Here is a 19,095-nt window from a genome sequence, read left to right on the forward strand (position 1 = left end):
TGTGGCATCATCGGCGTATGCTATATACTCTGATTGCCGTGGTTGCGGCATGTCTGCTGTGTATACAGTGTATAATGTCGGCGATATATTACTGCCTTGGGGAACTCCACTATGAAGGTTGAAAGTTTGTCCTAGATGGTTGTTGATGATTAATTTGGCCTTTCTGTTGTCTAAGAAATTGCATAGTAGTGTTGTGATATTGGTAGGTGTGAGAGGTTGGAGTCATAGACCACGTTCTTTATAGACTTTATTCTAACAGCGTCAGCTGGACACTGGCAACCGGGCGCTGCCAAAGACAAGCCCCCATCTCAACATGGGAAAATATATCGTACGATGGTACAATCTTACATCTCCCCCCCAAGTTAAAAGGAAATGACAATGCACATTTGAACTAACAAAAGGAAAACAATGCATTCATAAAAACAACAATAATGCAGGAAAAACCAGTCAAACAAAGGAAAAAAAAAACCCTCTAAACTGATTTTACATCACATACACTACACCACGTAGTCCGTCAACCAGCCCGGAGGCCTACGGCCTCTCCTGGGCCTGGCCGCGCTCGACTGGGGAGGGGCCGTGGGTGCGAAGGAGGGCGCGGGTACGGAGGGCACAGCAGAAGGGGGGCCAGGAGGCACAGCTTGGTGCACCACCGGAGTAGTAGGCACAGGTGTGGAGCCGTTTCGCAGGTGGCGTCTGTTGCGGATGGACACCCTGCCACTGCCACTCAACCTGACGGCATACTGCCTGTGAGGGCGGGCTTCCACCACTATGCCTGTCCTGTCCCAGAGCTTGGTAGCTGCGTCCTGCACACGCACCTGCGTGCCCACGACTAGGGGAGCCAGCTGGTGGGATACCTCCCTCCGCGACAGGACCCCATCCTGTGTTTCGGCCAAGCTCACCTCCCTCATACGAAGTGCCCGCCGCCAGTGCTGGTCCACCTTATAGTGCTGTCTGGCCACGGGAACGCCGTCACGGAGCTGGCGGCCGGTGGCAAGTTGGGCGGGCGACTTGTTCACCCCCCGCAGAGGCGTGTTCAGGTACTGGAGGAGGGCCTGGGATGTCCTATCGCAGTCCAGGCCACCCCCGGGCCCAGTGTTATCCCTGAGGAGCCTCTTGGCAGCCTTGACCCCAGCCTCTGCCCTGCCATTGGACTGGGGGAAGTGGGCCGACGAGAGGCGCACCTCGACCCCCATGACTTGAGGAAATCTGTCATCTCAAGGCTGGCAAGGTTGGTACCTCCATCCGTGGAGATCTGCTCAGGTACCCCCCACCTCGTGAAGTAGGCCCGCAGACTGGCGATGATTTTTCCAGAGGTGGCCTCGTTGGGGAAGTGGGCGATCTCCAGCCAACCTGTCAGTCGGTCAGCATATGCTAGGTACGTGCGGCCCTGCAGGTGGAACAAATCGGCCACCACTTGTTGAAAGGGATAGTCTGGCGCTGGGGTCAGAACCAACGACTCCGGAGGCTGGGAAGGGGCGTGGGTCTCGCAAGCAGCACACCGGGACCGATGATACTGCAGGTCACCCTCCATGCCAGGCCAATAGACAGACTGCCGGGCCCGCCTGAGCATTGAGTCGAGGCCCTGGTGCCCCACATGCAGGTTAACGGCGACCCGGTGGCGGAGGGAGTCGGGGATGACAAGGCGCACGCAGCCCTGGTCAAAGGTGTAGGTGACCAAACCCCTGACCACAGCCAACCTGTCCCTCACCGAGAAGTACGGGCGCAGACAGGCCACCTCCTGTGACTTGTGGGGGTGCCAGTCGCCCACCAGCACCCTCGACACTAGAATCTGGTACAATGGGTCGTCCGCCACCGCTTTGCATACTGTGTCTTCATCCATAGTGATGCACCCATCCTACTCACTGCGCCATGTGAGAGGTTGGAGTCATAGACCACGTTCTTTATAGACTTTATTCTAACAGCGTCAGCTGGACACTGGCAACCGGGCGCTGCCAAAGACAAGCCCCCATCTCAACATGGGAAAACATATCGTAAGATGGTACAATCTTACAGTAGGCATGTCCAATTTGATTATTTTCAACTTCAGTCCTTCATGCCAGACTTTATCAAATGCTTTTGACACATCTCTTAGAATTATATTGCATTGGTCTCTGTTGCTTGCAGCATTTGCAATTGATTCGTATATTAGTGCTATTGCTGTGTTGGTTCCTCGATTTTTTCGAAAGCCGTGCTGTCTCGGGTTATATTTGTTTTCTTGGTCTAGAAAATTTCTGAGTCTGTGGTTGACTATTTTTTCCAATATTTTACCGGGTGTTTCCAGTAGTGAGATAGGTCTGTAGTTCTCTGCTTGGGTATGGTTCTTTCCTGCTTTCGGGATGAGTCTGATTTTGGCTATATTAAATTTGGTAGGGAGAAGCCAGTTGCAAGTGAGGCATTGTATATATTTTTAAGCTGTTCGATCATAGACTGAGGAATGTTTTGTAGTACGATTTTATTAATTTGGCTTATGCCAGGTGCTTTGTTCTTGAAGCTTGCTATTGTTTTTTCAATATCATTTTGAGTTAATGGAGCAATTATTGGGTTATTGATGTTTAATGAATTGAGGTTGATTTTCCTGGTAGGTTTCCATTTCTCTGTGTTCTGGCTCAAATATGTTCTAGTTGCCTGTTCTGTTTCTTGGCAGAAGCTTCTATTGTCTTCGTCGTTGATTCTGAATATGTCTTTCCAGTATTCTCTAAATATTGGTTCTTTATCGTGTGGTTCTGTTGCCTTTCTACCGTTTTTGTCCTTTATGTAGCTAGTTTCTTCCGAATTAGTTCCCATTAGGTTTTTTATGTTTTTCCAGAATGCTTTTGGATTTCTGTAGTCTGCTTGTGTATCATTGATCAGTTTGTTCCATGTTTCATTGTGTTTGTTCTTGCTTATGTCTTTCAGTTCTTCTTTTAGATTCCTGTATAATATTCTGTTGTCACTGCTCCACCCGTGTGTTTTTGTGTATTCATATAGATTGGTGAATCTAGTTTGGATCATTTTCTCTTCATATGTTAATTGTGCATTTAGTAATGTACGGTATGTTGTTTTTGGGATGTTGTTTTTCATTGCTGTTATTACTTCATTGTACCATGTGTCCAGTGTTTTGTCAATCTCTGTTGTGTCTTTGTTGTGTAGGAGTGTTGGTTCATTGTTGCTAAGATCCGATTTAAATTTTTCCCAATTTGCTCTATTGAGTGAAAATCTTGGGATTGATGGAATTTGTATCGGGGATGTGGATAGAGTTGCTATTATGGGTAGATGATCACTGGTTGTTGTGGGTCCAGCCTTTAGATGTACTTTTAGATGGTGATGCCTATTGGTTAAAACAATGTCTGGTTTCCCAGTGTTACCGACTGATACATAAGTTTCGAAGTCGGGCCCGAGGTGTGTTATTGTCCCGTGTTCGATGAGAGCATGGAGGATTTTTCCTCCCGGGTTTCTAATATTGTTTCCTAAGGTTGTGTGTTTAGCATTGAGGTCTCCTATGAAGTATGCTGGATTGTTTTGCCTCATTAGTTTTAAGATGTCCCCTGTAGGGAATATTGGCCTTCTGAATGCTAAATATGAAGTTCCAATAGTTATTGGGCCTCTTGTTGTATTTATTTCGGCTGCAAGAAAGTTACTTTGAAAGTTGCCAATGATTTTGTATTGTATGTTGCGTTTTATAGCTATTGCTATTCCGTCATGTGGTTCGTCGTGTATGTTCATTTGATGTACATGGTAGTTAAAGATCTTGATTTTGTCACTGTTTTTCCGACCATGTGCGTTGATAAGGATGATGTCTGGGTCTATTGTGCTGTATATGTTAGTAAGTTCTGATTTCCTCGTCAGATTCCAGGCAAGGACGTTGTGCTGAATTATCTTTAATAATTTGTTTTGAGTAGTCGTGGATCCCGAGAACTTGGTGTAGGGTGTTTGCTGGTTCGTGTATCTCCTGGCGAGTGTCTATTCCTTTCCTCCTTCAATCCCGTTCTGATTTTCTTAAACTTAGTTATATCTACTCTTTCAATTTTGTTGTATTTGGTGTTTATTAGTCCTGCATTTATCAACTGGTCTATGTAGGATTCTTCTACCCTATCATCTTCGTAGGTGAATTTGACTGTGCCTTCCTTGATTTCCTGCAGAAGTCTATCATTTGTTATTGTAGGTGGTGTGTTGACTGAGTAGAAGCGGATACCGATCTCATTGCCTCGGTCTGCTGGCTGCACATCGCTTGGTGAAGATGGGGAGGCACGATGGCCAGAGTGGGATTCTTTTCTTGATTTCGCTTTGGTTGGGTCAGCTTTTACAGGTTGTGGTTTCTCTGTTTGCTGAGTTGTGGAATCTGATGATTTGCGGTGTGGTGTGACTGCTTGGGCGATAGGGTCTATTTCCATGACGTTTTCTTCTGTGCCTAGTTTAGTTATGTGCTCCTGTGGTTTAGTTATTCCCAGGCTACTCTCGGTGACAATTTTAAATATTTCTGTTGAGGGGGCGTCGTCTGGAAATTTCACCTCCGGCAGATTGTTTGCAGCAAACATTTCCCTGATCGTTTTTCCAAAGGTTCCTGGTTTTGCAATGTTGTTGATGTGTGCATGAATAATACTGGTTAGAATTGTGAAAGGTAATCCTCCGCTCAGATTGAGGTATGTAGGTTGCATGAGGGGATTTTCTTTGGCTTTCTTCAGGACTTTGGAGGTGGTATCTTGCAGCTTTGCAATTGCTGCATATGTCTTGTTAGGGTCTGTTTCCATCTTCTTATTTGTCTTTTCTTTTTCTCTCAGATTCCTGATTATTTCTTTCCTTATGGGGCAGCGTGCTGCTAGTGTTCGGTGGTCCCCATTGCAGTTCAGGCATTTGGGGTTATCTTTATTGCTGCATTCTCTGAATGTGTGGCCCTCTGTTGCACATTCGGAGCAGAACTTCTTATCTTTTTGGGGACAGTTTATGGCTAGATGATTGTATTTATAGCAGTTCCAACACGGTGTTATTGCGTAAAATTCCTCCTGCTCAATTTGTTGTTTTGACAGATGGTAGTGGGAGATGCAGAGGCCACTCTCTAGGGCTTTTTGTGCCATGGAGATCTCTCCAAACCTGACCTTCATCATGGTGGGAGCACCAGGCATTAGCACAACCTCCTCAACTCTGGCCCATGGGTTCTTCTCTTCTATATTGTTAGCAATGTAGCTTGGTGTTTCTTTAAGTATATTTTTGTCTACCCTTTTAATAACTACAGATTTTTTTGCACGTAGTTGTAGTGGTATTACTGTTTCAAATCCTCGTTCTTTTAATTTCTTTGTTGAGTCGGCAGAGAGCATATTATCTACATCCTTTTCTTCCAGGCACAGGACTATGAAGGAGTCCTTTGTTTCGATCAAGGCGGCGAATTTGATGTTTAGCTGGGCACATAGTAGTATGCCCAGTTCCTCCTTGCGTTTTTCGGATACGCCCCCCTGGATGGAGCGTACCCGTATCCTGTTTCCAGTTGTACTAGTCATTTGCTTTGGTCGTTCTCCTTGGCATCAGTCTTGTTGTGGTTTTACGGAAGTTACAGGCACCCTACCTATTCCGGGCGAGCAACCTAAACACAGGAATTACAGCACTCCCCACCGCCACTTGCTGGTCGAGTGGTCGTGGAGTGGTTCCTGTGTCACTCACCCAGGAGCCCCGTTAGGGGAACCTATATCCCTATTGTTGGTGATTGCTCACTTATAGGCGTGAACTTAAAGTGTACCTATTCAGGGGAGGGGTGGAGGATTAAGGATTGCGACCCCCTTCCTAGGTGGACCCGCACGATCACGGTTTCCCAGGAAGGCTCGGCGGAGGGGTTAGTTCTGCTCCTACCCCCTTTCGTGTTCACAATCTCCCACAGTGGAGGTGAACAGTTACAGAGGGGCCCCAAGGACGAATACACCTCTAGGGTGCAAGTCCCCAGGCCAGAGCGAGAAAGAAGGAAGATCAAAGAAAAGCAGCCAGTGGTGCAAGTGACACCAGTGGGATCGCGGCCCAAGTCCGCTGCAGAAAGCCGTTACAGATCTCCCAATCAGGGCCGCCTCTGATCAGGAGTCACCCCTGATCAGTGGGGAGGCACAGAAAGGGCGTTGTCTGGAACGAGCTTCCCGGTTGTGTGAGTAATGGTGGTAAGGTGGTCGTTTTCGTTCGGGTCGTCAACGGTTAAAGACAGGCTGGCAGGCTTTAGCAGTGAAGGGTCAGAAGAGAGGTCCGTTCACGGCGAAGGCTGGCTGACGAATGCTTCCCCCACTCGATCGATCGATGGGTGAAGTAAAGTATGAAGAAATCTTGATGCAGGTGCTTAGATTGGTGGTGCAGGAACTAGACTTGAAGAATAATGGTGGAATTTGGAGGGACTTGGGGTTGGTGGATAGTGCAAGAACCAAAGCGAGGAAATTGGAAAATAGTAGTAGAATGCTAGGTCTTGGGGCTCAACTCAAGTGCTTCTGTTTTCTCATGTTTGTGTTTCAGCTAATTTTCGTCTTAGGTATTATTTATGTCAGGTGTTTGTATGTTTAGCAAATATTGCAATTTTATGCCTTACATTTTCGGGTCTTATGTCCTAGCCAATGGTGGGGAGTCTAGGGCAGGTACTTGTGTTTCTGCTAAGAACATCCCGTCTTTTTATGATCTAATGTTGTAAGTGGTAGGGCTGCCAAGGCTGTCACTGGGGTAACGTTGCATATTTCAATAGAGTGGAGTTGGTGTGGGTTCTAGGGCTCTTCTTTACTGCGAGGGAACCATGAGTGTTCTCTTCTTCCGTCGTCTGTCTCTTCCATCCATTCTATGATTGGTCCTGGCTCTATTTCTTCTAACTTTGTCCATATTCTTTTTGAGTGTTCGTGTAGGTAAACGTTTAGGGGTTCTATTTGCGCTCGTTGGTGTAGTTGACGGTTGGTGACTATGTCAGGATATCTGATGTTGTATACATCCCTTAGGGCTAGGTTTTGAATTGTCTGCAGTTTCTTTATGTTTGTTTGTTTTGTTGCATGTAGGGGAATTGGTGGATATACTAGTCAGGATTGGACATAGGCTCTATATAACTTTAACTTGTTTTTTCCTGACAGGCTTCTGAAGCGTTTTAATTTAATTACCATGTTTCTGGTTTTTGCAAGTTTTCGGTGATGAATGTTTTGTAGCCTTTTGTTGTTATCTTCAGCCCTTGGACAGTGCCTTCCATGGCATATGGAATCACTTTGTTGTCTACTATAATGGGGTCTTTTTTCCTTTTAGCGATTGGGATTATTTTGAACTTGTTGGTGTTCGTTTGTATCTTCCACTTTTTTTCGTACTGGTTGATGTTCGCTATTGCGTTGGCAGTATGTTGTGCCATTATTGCTGTTGATTTGCCAGGGTATGTGATGATTTGTGTGATATGTATTCACTGTAGGGAGCTGGTTCTGGTAGGTCTGCTGTGTAGATATTGTACAGCGTGGGTGAAAGGACACTGCCTTGGGGTACTCCACTTTTCAGTTTTATAGGTGGTCCTATATACGTAGCTGCCAATTTGTATTTGTGCCGTGCGATCGTCTAGGAAGTCACAGACGATTTTTTCTATTGGTTCTGGAAGATTTAATTGAAGCAGTTTAAATTTTAATCCTAGGTGCCATACTTTATCGAACGCTTTCTTAACGTCTCTTAATACAATGTTGACTTGGTTTCTTTCTGCTTTCTTGTTGGCTAACGTTTCCGTGATTATGGCTAGTGCAGTATGTGTTCCCTTTTTTCAGTGAATCCATGTTGTCTGGGGTTTAGTAGTCCGTTTTCGCTTCAGTGTTTTCTGATTCTCTTGTTTATTGCCTTTTCAAATAGTTTTCCAATAACTTCGAGTAGGGAAATCGGTCTGTAGTTAATTACTCGAGTGTGGTCTTTGGCTGGTTTCGGTATGAATATGAGTTTTGCGTTTTTAAATGCATCAATGAAGTATCCACTTGCCAATGCTGAGTTAAATATTTCAAGGATGCCTTGTGTGCAGTTGTTGGGTAGATATAGGATCATATTTCTTGTGATTTTTGTAAATCCTGGTGCTTTTCTTTAGTGTGTCTGATGTAGTGTAGCAGTTCTCCTTCTGTAATTGGTTCTATCGGGTTGAGCCTGGTTTTGTCCACCACATGGTATGGGGTTATCCTACATATCATTTCAGCCATTTCTCTGCAGATGTGATTTTCGTGTTCCTCATCAAATTCCTCATTTTCTTCTTCTGATATTTGAAATACTTTTTTCCATTCTCTCCTGTATGCGGATTCTATCTCTTTTTCTTCAAAGAGTTTTTTCCCGTTTTGGTCTTTTATGTACTTTTGTTGGGGTTTGTCGTTTCCTAGAATTTTGTTTACGTTCTGCCAGAAGTTCTTGTCATTTCTTGTGGTATCCAGGTTGTTTATTAGTTCGTTCCATATCTGTTGGTGTGCTATCAGGCTTTCATCTCTTAACTTTTGTTGTATTTGCCTTAAGTTTCTAATAAGCTCTGTTGTTGGTGGATAGTTTTGTATGTACATCATTATGTTATTGTATTGTACTTGGAGCGTTCGCAATTCATGAGATGTCCTGATGTGTGGCAGCGTTCGATATGTTGTGGTTGGTATGTTGTTCTCTATTGCCTTTTTGATGTTAAGTATAAGGGTATCTGTTTCGTAGTCTATATCTTCTAGTATTTTGCCTTGGAGATCTGGAATCTTAACTTGTTCTAGTTGCTTCCTGTAGCCTTCCCAGTTTGCTTTTTGCATTTGGAAACGTGGGGTTGTTGGTGCTTGGATTGGGCTTGTGGATAGTTTTATTATCATTGGAATGTGGTCACTGGTAGTTAGTGGTCCTTGTTTTATATGGTAATTCAGGAATGCCTTGTTATTGGTGAAGACTTTGTCTGGGGTTGTTGTTTTGTTGATGCCAATGAATGTGGTGAAGTGTGGTCCTAGGTGGATCAGCTTCCCTGTGTTCATTATGGTATGCAGTGCAGTGCCCACCCTGTTCCTGTTTCCGTGACCGAATATTGGATGTCTTGGGTTCAAATCTCCCATTATATATGTTGGGCAGTTGTAGTTCAATAGTTTTATCAAGTCTGGGGCCGGCAGGTAGTTCCTTCTTGGCGGTAAATATGCTGTGGCTATTACTATTTCTCCAAGTGTGGTAGTTATTTTGATTCCCATGAATTCATCCTGGAAATCATCGATGATTTGATGTTTGAGTCTGTGTTTTACAGCAATAGCCACGCCATCATTTAATTCCTCTGTTTTATTTCTTTGGTAGGTTGTATATCCAACTATTTTTATTTTCTTGGAATCTGAATTGCCGTGATTATTTATTAAAATTATGTCTGGATCAATGCTGAGGTATGTGTTTGCAAGGTTGTTTTTATTTGTTTTCCAGTTGCGGACGTTGTGTTGTATGATGGTAAGTCTTCTGTGTTTGTCGTTATTCTTTGTGTTTTGATTTTTTGTTTTTTGTTTGTTGCGCGGGTGGCGATCTCTTGTCCGGAACCAGTCCGTTGCTGATTCTTTGGAATTTCCATTCTTCTTCTTTTTTGAAGTTGCGTCTCCTTATTTTAATTCTTTGGTTTATCAGGTAAGCTTCCACTAGTGCTTCAGAATATTTTTGGTTAGAGTAGGTCCATTTTAGTTCTTGTTTCGTTATGGCTTGTATAATGTCTGGCATCGTTTTGCATTCACTTGGGACTAATATTTTGTCACACCAGTGAATCTGTAGTTCACAGTCGTCTGCATATTCTAAAGTCAGGAGCGTTTCCTCGCTCTGGGTATCCATGGTTGGTTGTGGCTTTCTTCCTTACAGCTGATCCAGAAGCTGGGTTGGCTGGGAAACTCATTGTTGGGAGATTGTTTCTTCCAAGCATTTTGTTCATTTCCATTTCGAACGTGCCTGGGTTCCCTATGTTCATTATGTGAGAATATAATAGGCAGATGAGCACTTTGTAGTCTCGTATTTCACTCAGTACAATTTTGGTGGTATTCTGTAGTTGTGTTGTTTCTTCAACTACTTTCTTTGCAATAGCAGCATATGTTGTTGTAGTGGACGTCTCCCCTACAACTGCGTATCCGCATTCCGATGCGCCGCCGTATCCTAGCAACCAAGCGAGCGGCGACAGCAGATGTTACCACCTTCCCTAGCAACGAACCAAAGACCGGCGACTTTCTCGGGTTTTCCCAACATGACTCATAGATGACTCACGGCTGCTGGGTATATAAGCTCTGTCTCTCCATTGAGATTCATTCTAGCCTCTCTTCTACAACACGCAACACCACCTCCTCCGCCGCTGCCTGGCGGCCCTCGCTTCTCCTCGCCTGCCTGGCGGTCCTCGCTCCCGCCAGCGAGCATGGCGACCCACCAGCTGTCCTTCTCTGAGCTTCCTCACCAACCAGCTCTCATTCTGCCCATCTTCCTGAACACGCAACACCTCCTCCAGCAAGCTCCACGCTGTCCAGCTTTCATTCAACCAGGAGGCCAGCAACAGGCAACATCTTCTCTAACGAAGCTCCTGCACATCTACCTCCTTCAACACGCTACTCACTGAACGTCTCTACTGAGCAGCTCCTCACCACACGGCACCTCCAGCACCAGACTGTCTATCATATAACTTATATTATACAAGAAAACCACCTTAGAGTTTCCATCCATCCTGAGTGCTAGACAACATTATACCACGAACTCCTACAAATGGTGACTCCCGGAGATTAGCACTCACACAGGATGGAGGAGACACTGATCACGCTCCCAGTCTTCAAGCAGACACCGGCTCCTCTTCCTGCCCCAAGCACCACATCCTACCGACCCCAGCACACCCGTCCTGCCTCAGACGCCGACCCCGGCCCAGCAGTAACCCCTGACGCGGCCTCTGTTCCTGAGTGCGGACCCACACACACCCCTCTTTTCTCCCTCAGGTACTCCCTGCTAATGTCCTGCACCCTGCTGCTGTCGTGGACCCAGCTGCTGTCACGAGCCCTAATCCGCTTCTGCTGACGCAGCCCCTGCTCCTGACCCAGGCCCACACACACCCCAGCAGGCGCATCTGACGACCCTGTACCTGTCGTGAGGGAAGCACAACATTCATCGCCTCCACACACCCTCTTTTCTCCCTCAGGTACTCCCTGCTAATGTCCTGCACCCTGCTGCTGTCGTGGACCCAGCTGCTGTCACGAGCCCTAATCCGCTTCTGCTGACGCAGCCCCTGCTCCTGACCCAGGCCCACACACACCCCAGCAGGCGCATCTGACGACCCTGTACCTGTCGTGAGGGAAGCACAACATTCATCGCCTCCACACACCCTTTTTCTCCCTTCTCCCACAGATAGTGTGTATCTAGACAGTTGTATTTCAGCGATCGGCTCATTCACGCCATCGCCGTTGTCTCACATGAGGCATGCACCGCCCGGTCTGCCTCACATGTGCTAAGCAACTCTACAGACAACAAGTCTCCTACACGCCTGGAGGGAAGGGGGAGTATTGTAGTGGACGTCTCCCCTACAACTGCGTATCCGCATTCCGATGCGCCGCCGTATCCTAGCAACCAAGCGAGCGGCGACAGCAGATGTTACCGTAACCTAGCAACGGAACTAAGACCGGCGACTTTCTCGGGTTTTCCCAACATGACTCATAGAGGACTCACGGCTGCTGGGTATATAAGCTCTGTCTCTCCATTGAGATTCATTCTAGCCTCTCTTCTACAACACGCAACACCTCCTCCTCCGCCGCTGCCTGGCGGCCCTCGCTTCTCCTCGCCTGCCTGGCGGCCCTCGCTTCTCCTCGCCTGCCTGGCGGTCCTCGCTCCCGCCAGCGAGCATGGCGACCCACCAGCTGTCCTTCTCTGAGCTTCCTCACCAACCAGCTCTCATTCTGCCCATCTTCCTGAACACGCAACACCTCCTCCAGCAAGCTCCACGCTGTCCAGCTTTCATTCAACCAGGAGGCCAGCAACAGGCAACATCTTCTCTAACGAAGCTCCTGCACATCTACCTCCTTCAACACGCTACTCACCGAACGTCTCTACTGAGCAGCTCCTCACCACACGGCACCTCCAGCACCAGACTGTCTATCATATAACTTATATTATACAAGAAAACCACCTTAGAGTTTCCATCCATCCTGAGTGCTAGACAACATTATACCACGAACTCCTACAAATGGTGACTCCCGGAGATTAGCACTCACACAGGATGGAGGAGACACTGATCACGCTCCCAGTCTTCAAGCAGACACCGGCTCCTCTTCCTGCCCCAAGCACCACATCCTACCGACCCCAGCACACCCGTCCTGCCTCAGACGCCGACCCCGGCCCAGCAGTAACCCCTGCCCCCTGACGCGGCCTCTGTTCCTGAATGCGGACCCCACACACACCCCTCTTTTCTCCCTCAGGTACTCCCTGCTAATGTCCTGCACCCTGCTGCTGTCGTGGACCCAGCTGCTGTCACGAGCCCTAATCCGCTTCTGCTGACGCAGCCCCTGCTCCTGACCCAGGCCCACACACACCCCAGCAGGCGCATCTGACGACCCTGTACCTGTCGTGAGGGAAGCACAACATTCATCGCCTCCACACACCCTCTTTTCTCCCTCAGGTACTCCCTGCTAATGTCCTGCACCCTGCTGCTGTCGTGGACCCAGCTGCTGTCACGAGCCCTAATCCGCTTCTGCTGACGCAGCCCCTGCTCCTGACCCAGGCCCACACACACCCCAGCAGGCGCATCTGACGACCCTGTACCTGTCGTGAGGGAAGCACAACATTCATCGCCTCCACACACCCTCTTTTCTCCCTCAGGTACTCCCTGCTAATGTCCTGCACCCTGCTGCTGTCGTGGACCCAGCTGCTGTCACGAGCCCTAATCCGCTTCTGCTGACGCAGCCCCTGCTCCTGACCCAGGCCCACACACCCCAGCAGGCGCATCTGACGACCCTGTACCTGTCGTGAGGGAAGCACAACATTCATCGCCTCCACACACCCTTTTTCTCCCTTCTCCCACAGATAGTGTGTATCTAGACAGTTGTATTTCAGCGATCGGCTCATTCACGCCATCGCCGTTGTCTCACATGAGGCATGCACCGCCCGGTCTGCCTCACATGTGCTAAGCAACTCTACAGACAACAAGTCTCCTACACGCCTGGAGGGAAGGGGGAGTATTGTAGTGGACGTCTCCCCTACAACTGTGTATCCGCATTCCGATGCGCCGCCGTATCCTAGCAACCAAGCGAGCGGCGACAGCAGATGTTACCGTAACCTAGCAACGGAACTAGAGACCGGCGACTTTCTCGGGTTTTCCCAACATGACTCATAGAGGACTCACGGCTGCTGGGTATAAAGCTCTGTCTCTCCATTGAGATTCATTCTAGCCTCTCTTCTACAACACGCAACACCTCCTCCTCCGCCGCTGCCTGGCGGCCCTCGCCTCTCCTCCGCCTGCCTGCGAGCATGGCGACCCACCAGCTGTCCTTCTCTGAGCTTCCTCACCAACCAGCTTTCTCATTCTGGTCTCTCTTCTTGAAAACCACCTTAGAGTTTCCATCCACCCTGAGTGCTAGACAACATTTTACCACGAATACCTACATTGTATTCTCCTTCTATTCTGGTTGTTGTTTTCCTTTCCTACTTTTTCATGTATTTTTTTCTTTTTGTATGGACAGGCCATTGCTAGGGTTCTGTGGGTCTTATATCCTGGCTCCTTCCGATTCTTACAGTTTATACATGCTTTGGCTTGATTCTTGCAGTCCCGGAAAGTATGGCCTTCTTCTGCACATTCAGAGCATATTTTAAGTTCCTTTTGAGGACAGTCTTTTGTTGCATGAGATTCATGTGCATAGCAGATAAAGCACGTGAGAATATTAACGTATTTCTCCCTTTCTAGTTGTTTAGGGAATACTGACATGTTGAACCCTAAGATTCCAGATTCCAGGGCCTTGTCTGCCATTGGCGTATCAGTGAATCTCAACTTTAAGCATTGTGTGTATTGCTTTATTTTTACCACTTCTTCGACTTTTAACTAGTTGTTTTTTATTTCTAGTTCTTCTTTTATTTCTTGTGCCGAGTGCTTTCCAAATTCGTAGTCAAGTCCACGTACAAATACTGATCTTTTTGCTTTAACCTCTGATGGCATGATGACCTGGAGTCCTATGCCTCCAAAGGCTTGCATTCCCTCAGGGCTCAGAATGGTATCTGCGTCCCTGTAGTCCCTACATATTGCAGTGTATCCATCGTTCGATGAGAAAATCTTTGTGAAGGGTACATTTAGTGTACTGTAGGGGTATCGAGATATTAATGTTGTCTAGCACTCAGGATGGAAGGAAACTCTAATGTGGTTTTCTTATATAATATATATAAGTTATATGATAGACAGTCTGGTGCTGGAGATGCCGTGTGGTGGGGAGCAGCTCAGTAGAAGACGTTCGGTGAGTAGCGTGTTGAAGGAGGTAGATGTGCAGGAGCTTCGTTAGAGAAGGTGTTGCCTGTTGCTGGCCTACTGGTTGAATGAAATGTTAACAGCTAGGAGCTTGCTGGAGGAGATGTTGCTTGTTCAGGAAAATGGGCAGAATGAATCTCAATGGAGAGACAGAGTTTATATACCCCGCAGCAGCCGCTATGAGTCATGGTGGGAAAACCCAGAAAGTCGCCGGTGAATAGTTTCGTTGCTAAGATACGGTAACATCTGGTTGGTTGCTAGGGAAGGCGGCACATTGGAATGCGATACGCAGTTTGTAGGGGAGACGTCCACTACAATACTCCCCCTCCCCTCCCGGCGCGGCGGGAGGCTGGATGTTGTCCGGGTTGTGTCCCACACATAACACATACCGGGCAGGTGTATGTACGACTCGACTGCTACGTGTAACAACTCCGTCCAGTGACACAAAACCTGTGGGAGAATTAGGAGGAGAAAGAGGGTTTGGGATTAGAGGAGGTTGTACAAGCAATGGTTGTTGTGCTCCTGCTGCTGCAGGGGCTGTGTCAGGAGGAGGGTCCATGGCAGGAGCAGGTTCAGGTTCTATGACAGGAGGAGGGTCTATGACAGGAGCAGGTTCTATGATAGGAGGGAGGTTTATTACAGGTTCAGGTTCTATGACAGGAGCAGGTTGTACATGAGGGTGAAAAGAGGGTGCCCAGAAATGTCGTGGGCGTGGTGTTGCTGCCGGTGGTAACTGCGGGTGGACTGGTGCAGGCGTAGTTTGTTGATGGTGCTGCTGGGCTGGGGGCCCGACGGGTAAGGCGGCCGGTTTGACTCTGTCTATGCTGACGGTGTCATGTCTGCCATTCCGGATAATTGTCAGGAACTTTGCAGAACGGGTAACCACCTGGAAGGGTCCATCGTAGGGGCGTTGTAATGGGTTGCGGTGAGCATCATGCCTGACGAAAACATACTCGGCTGTGAGTAGTGCAGGAGGGATGTGTTCAGGGCGCCGAGTAGGCTGGCGTGGAGCAGTAGCTCTGAATGCAGAAACTGCTTGTCGTAGCTTTTGGAGTAAGTCGTGACGAACGGCTGGAGTGGTTTGGTTGGGATCAGGAGGGAGTGAGAAATCCCCGGGTAGCCGAAGGGGCTCGCCTAGTGTCAGATCTGCTGGGCTACAGTCCATATCCTCCTTGTGTGACGCACGGATGCCGAGGAGCACTAAGGGAAGCGCATCAGTCCAGCTGTAAGGGTCGTGCTGTGCCTTGAGTGCGTCCTTCAGCTGCCGGTGAAAACGTTCTACCATGCCGTTGGCTTGAGGGTGGTATGCTGTAGTGCGTTGTCTAGACGTGCCGAGGAACTGTAGGAGGTGCTGCCAGAGTTGTGACTCAAACTGTACTCCTCGGTCAGTGATTACGGTTGCGGGGGGGCCAAAACGGGAAACCCAACCAGACATGAAGGCGCGGACAGTAGTCTCTGCTGTAGCGTTGGGCATGGGAATTGCTTCTGTCCACCTGGTGAAACGGTCGATGCAGGTGAAGATGTAGGTGCTACCGTAGGATGATGGTAGAGGTCCCACGATGTCGAGGTGTACTACTTGAAAACGTCCTTTGGGAATAGGAAAGGCTTGTAAGGGGGCACGTATGTGACGATGTATTTTGGAGGACTGGCAGGCCAGGCACTGGGCAGCCCATTTCTTAGTATCAGACTTGATGCCGGGCCAGACGACACGTTGCGTGAGGAGGCGCTGGGAGGCCCACACACCCGGGTGGCTGAGACTATGGATGCGGTCGAAAACAGCGCGGTGGTGGACATGAGGCACGAACGGTCTAGGCTATCCACAGGATACGTCGCACCACAATTTTATCTTTGTGCCAGGAACAGGGAGTTCTTGGAGTATGAGGCCTGAGGGGGATGTCTTGTATGCTGCCAGGTCTTCGTCTTTCTCTTGAGCCGCGGCTAGCTGCCCATAATCAATGGGTGGAGATGAGGGAAGAATGGTGGATATACAACCAGAGAGGGCGTCGGTGATCTCGTTGTGGCTGCCTTTAATGTGTTGGACGTCGCTGGAGAACTCCGAGATGTAAGCCAAGTGGCGCAGGACACGAGGTGTATGTGACTGGGAAGCTGAAGTGAAGGCGTGGACGAGGGGCTTGTGATCAGTGAAGATAGTGAACTGACGGGCCTCGAGGAAGTGTTGGAAATGTCTGACAGCCAAGTAGCCTATATGGCCAGGAGTTCTCGATCAAAAGCGCTGTACTTGAGGTGTGGTGGTTGTAGCCGCTGTGAGAAGAAAGCAACGGGCATGAAAGTTCCGTTGATCTCCTGCTGTAAGACGGCGCCCACTGCAGTAGAAGAAGCGTCTGTTGTGAGAGTGGTCCGGGCGTTAGGTGCGGGGTGAGCCAGGAGGGTGAGGCGTGTGATGTGCTGTTTGATAGTGGTGAATGCCGTAGTAGCCTCTTGAGTCCACATGAGAGACTTGTGAGACTTCTTTGGGCGTCCCTTGAGAAGGTCGTGTAGGGGGGCTAGGACGGTGGCAGCTTTGTCAATGAAGCGGTGGTAGTAGTTGACTAAACCCAGGAACTCCCGGAGTTTCTTCGCCGTTTCAGGTTTGGGGAACTCCCTAATCGCGGTTATCTTCTGTGGTAGGGGTTGTATGCCACTGGGCGAGACTCTGTGACCGAGGAAATCGATGGCCGAGGTTCCAAAGACGCACTTAGCAGGATGAACTTTCATGTTGTTGTTGTGCAGGCGTTGGAGAAGGAGTTGTAGGTGGTGGCGGTGCTCGGCAGGCGTCGAAGATGCGACGAGGATGTCGTCAATGTAGACGGTGACAAAATCGAGGTCGCGAAGCATATGGTCCATGAACCTCTGGAAAGTCTGTGCAGCATTGCGTAAGCCAAAACTCATGAAAGTGTACTCAAAGAGTCCGAACGGAGTGGTGATGGCTGTCTTCTGGGTATCTGCCGGTGCTACTGGGATCTGGTGGAAGGCACGCTCCAAGTCGATCTTCGAGAAGATAGTCTTGCCATGAAGTTTGTGGTGAAAGTCCTGGACATGCGGAATAGGGTACCTGTCAGGTTTGGTGACGAGATTCAGGGCTCTGTAGTCGCCACACACCCTCCACTCGCCGGGTGTTCGCTTAGGAACCATGTGAAGAGGCGATGCCCAGGGACTCCTTGAAGGGCGAATGATGCCGTCTTGCAGTAGTTTGTTGAATTCTACTTTGGCTGTGTACAGGAGCTCAGGGCGCAGGCGGCGAGGGCGTGAAAAGACTGGTGGTCCTTTGGTTTCGATGTGGTGGAAAATTCCCGACGTAGGTGGTGGGGGTAGGGAGACTCGGGGTGAGAAAAGCTCCTTGAATTCGTCGAGCAGGGAGAAGAACTCGTTGGAAGGCGCAAGACAGGTGATAGCGTCCGTGTGTCTGGCACGAGAACCCTGGATCTTGCGTGCTGTAGGCTCATGAATGAGGCATAGATGACTTGGTTTGACGCCGAGCTTGTGGAAGGTGAGGAAGTCGAAACCAAGGATGGGTTGAGACACGTCTGCTATCACGAATAACCAACGCAGAGTCTTGGGCAGACCGAGGTCTAAGGCGAGGGTGCGTACGCCGTAGGAGGCGATGGAGGTACCGTTGGCAGCGAACAGGTCATACGAGGGTTGCTTTGACTTGTCTCGTAGTGAGGGAGGGATGAGGCTGACCGATGAACCGGTGTCGATGAGGAACTTCTTGCCGGAGGTGCGGTCGGTGACGCGCAGTAATGAGACGCCTGGAGGGACGGAGGCTGAGGCGTCTACCAGCCTCCGGTGTTGCCGTTTCCCGAATAGGTGCAATAGGGCTCACAGTTTCGAGCATAGCGGCCGAAAGTCTGGTGATACCAGCAGAGGGTAAATTTGTTGTGCTGGGGGTTGGCTGCTGTGTGTCGGAACTTGTAGGGCGTAGTGTGTGAGTCAGGAACCGGCGCAGCAGCGGGTATGGAGGAGCAGAACTGCTCAATGGTGTCCATCCTGCGGTTCAAAATTTGCAACAGGTCCTTGATGTCTTGTGAGGTATTGCTCGGCTGAGGGGTGTTGACCCGGCTTATAAGTTCGATGGTAGGTGCTGGTGTGACCCTGGCGGCAAGGGGTGCAGCAGCGCATTCGTTAAAAATTCTATCTGCCGCGGTTGCATATAGTTCCGGTGTCGTAGAGTAATCTACTGCGGACAGGATGTTGCGTACTTCTGTGGGTAGCTTTTGTGCGTGAAGCTGGCGCAGGATAGAGTCGGGGAGTCTGTCTGTGTGACGGGAGTTCAGCCGACACATCTCCTCCCAGAGACGTCCCGGGGTTGAGTTCCCGAGGGAGGTAGAGGATAGATCTTGCAGGAGATTGGGGCTGGTCTGTTGATAACACGTCTTCAAGGCAGCCCGCAGGGTAGCGAATTTGTTGTGATCTGGAGGGTTGGAAATGGTTTGTGAGACCCGCGTGGCCACTTCCGTGGGTAAGGCACAAAGCAGGGCGCAATACTTTTGTCCGTCGGTAGCTCGTGAACCGGCGAGGGCTGCTTCCACATGGTCGAGCCAGTCCTCGACGTTGTGGTTGAAAATCGGCAGAGAGATCCGTTCGTCCTCCATCCTGTGTGAGTGCTTATCTCCGGGAGTCACCATTGTAGGGGTATCGAGATATTAATGTTGTCTAGCACTCAGGATGGAAGGAAACTCTAATGTGGTTTTCTTATATAATATATATAAGTTATATGA

Source organism: Homarus americanus, unplaced genomic scaffold, assembly GCF_018991925.1.
Source record: "Homarus americanus isolate GMGI-L3 unplaced genomic scaffold, GMGI_Hamer_2.0 scaffold19375, whole genome shotgun sequence".
In the NCBI taxonomy this organism is placed as follows: Eukaryota; Metazoa; Arthropoda; class Malacostraca; order Decapoda; family Nephropidae; genus Homarus; species Homarus americanus.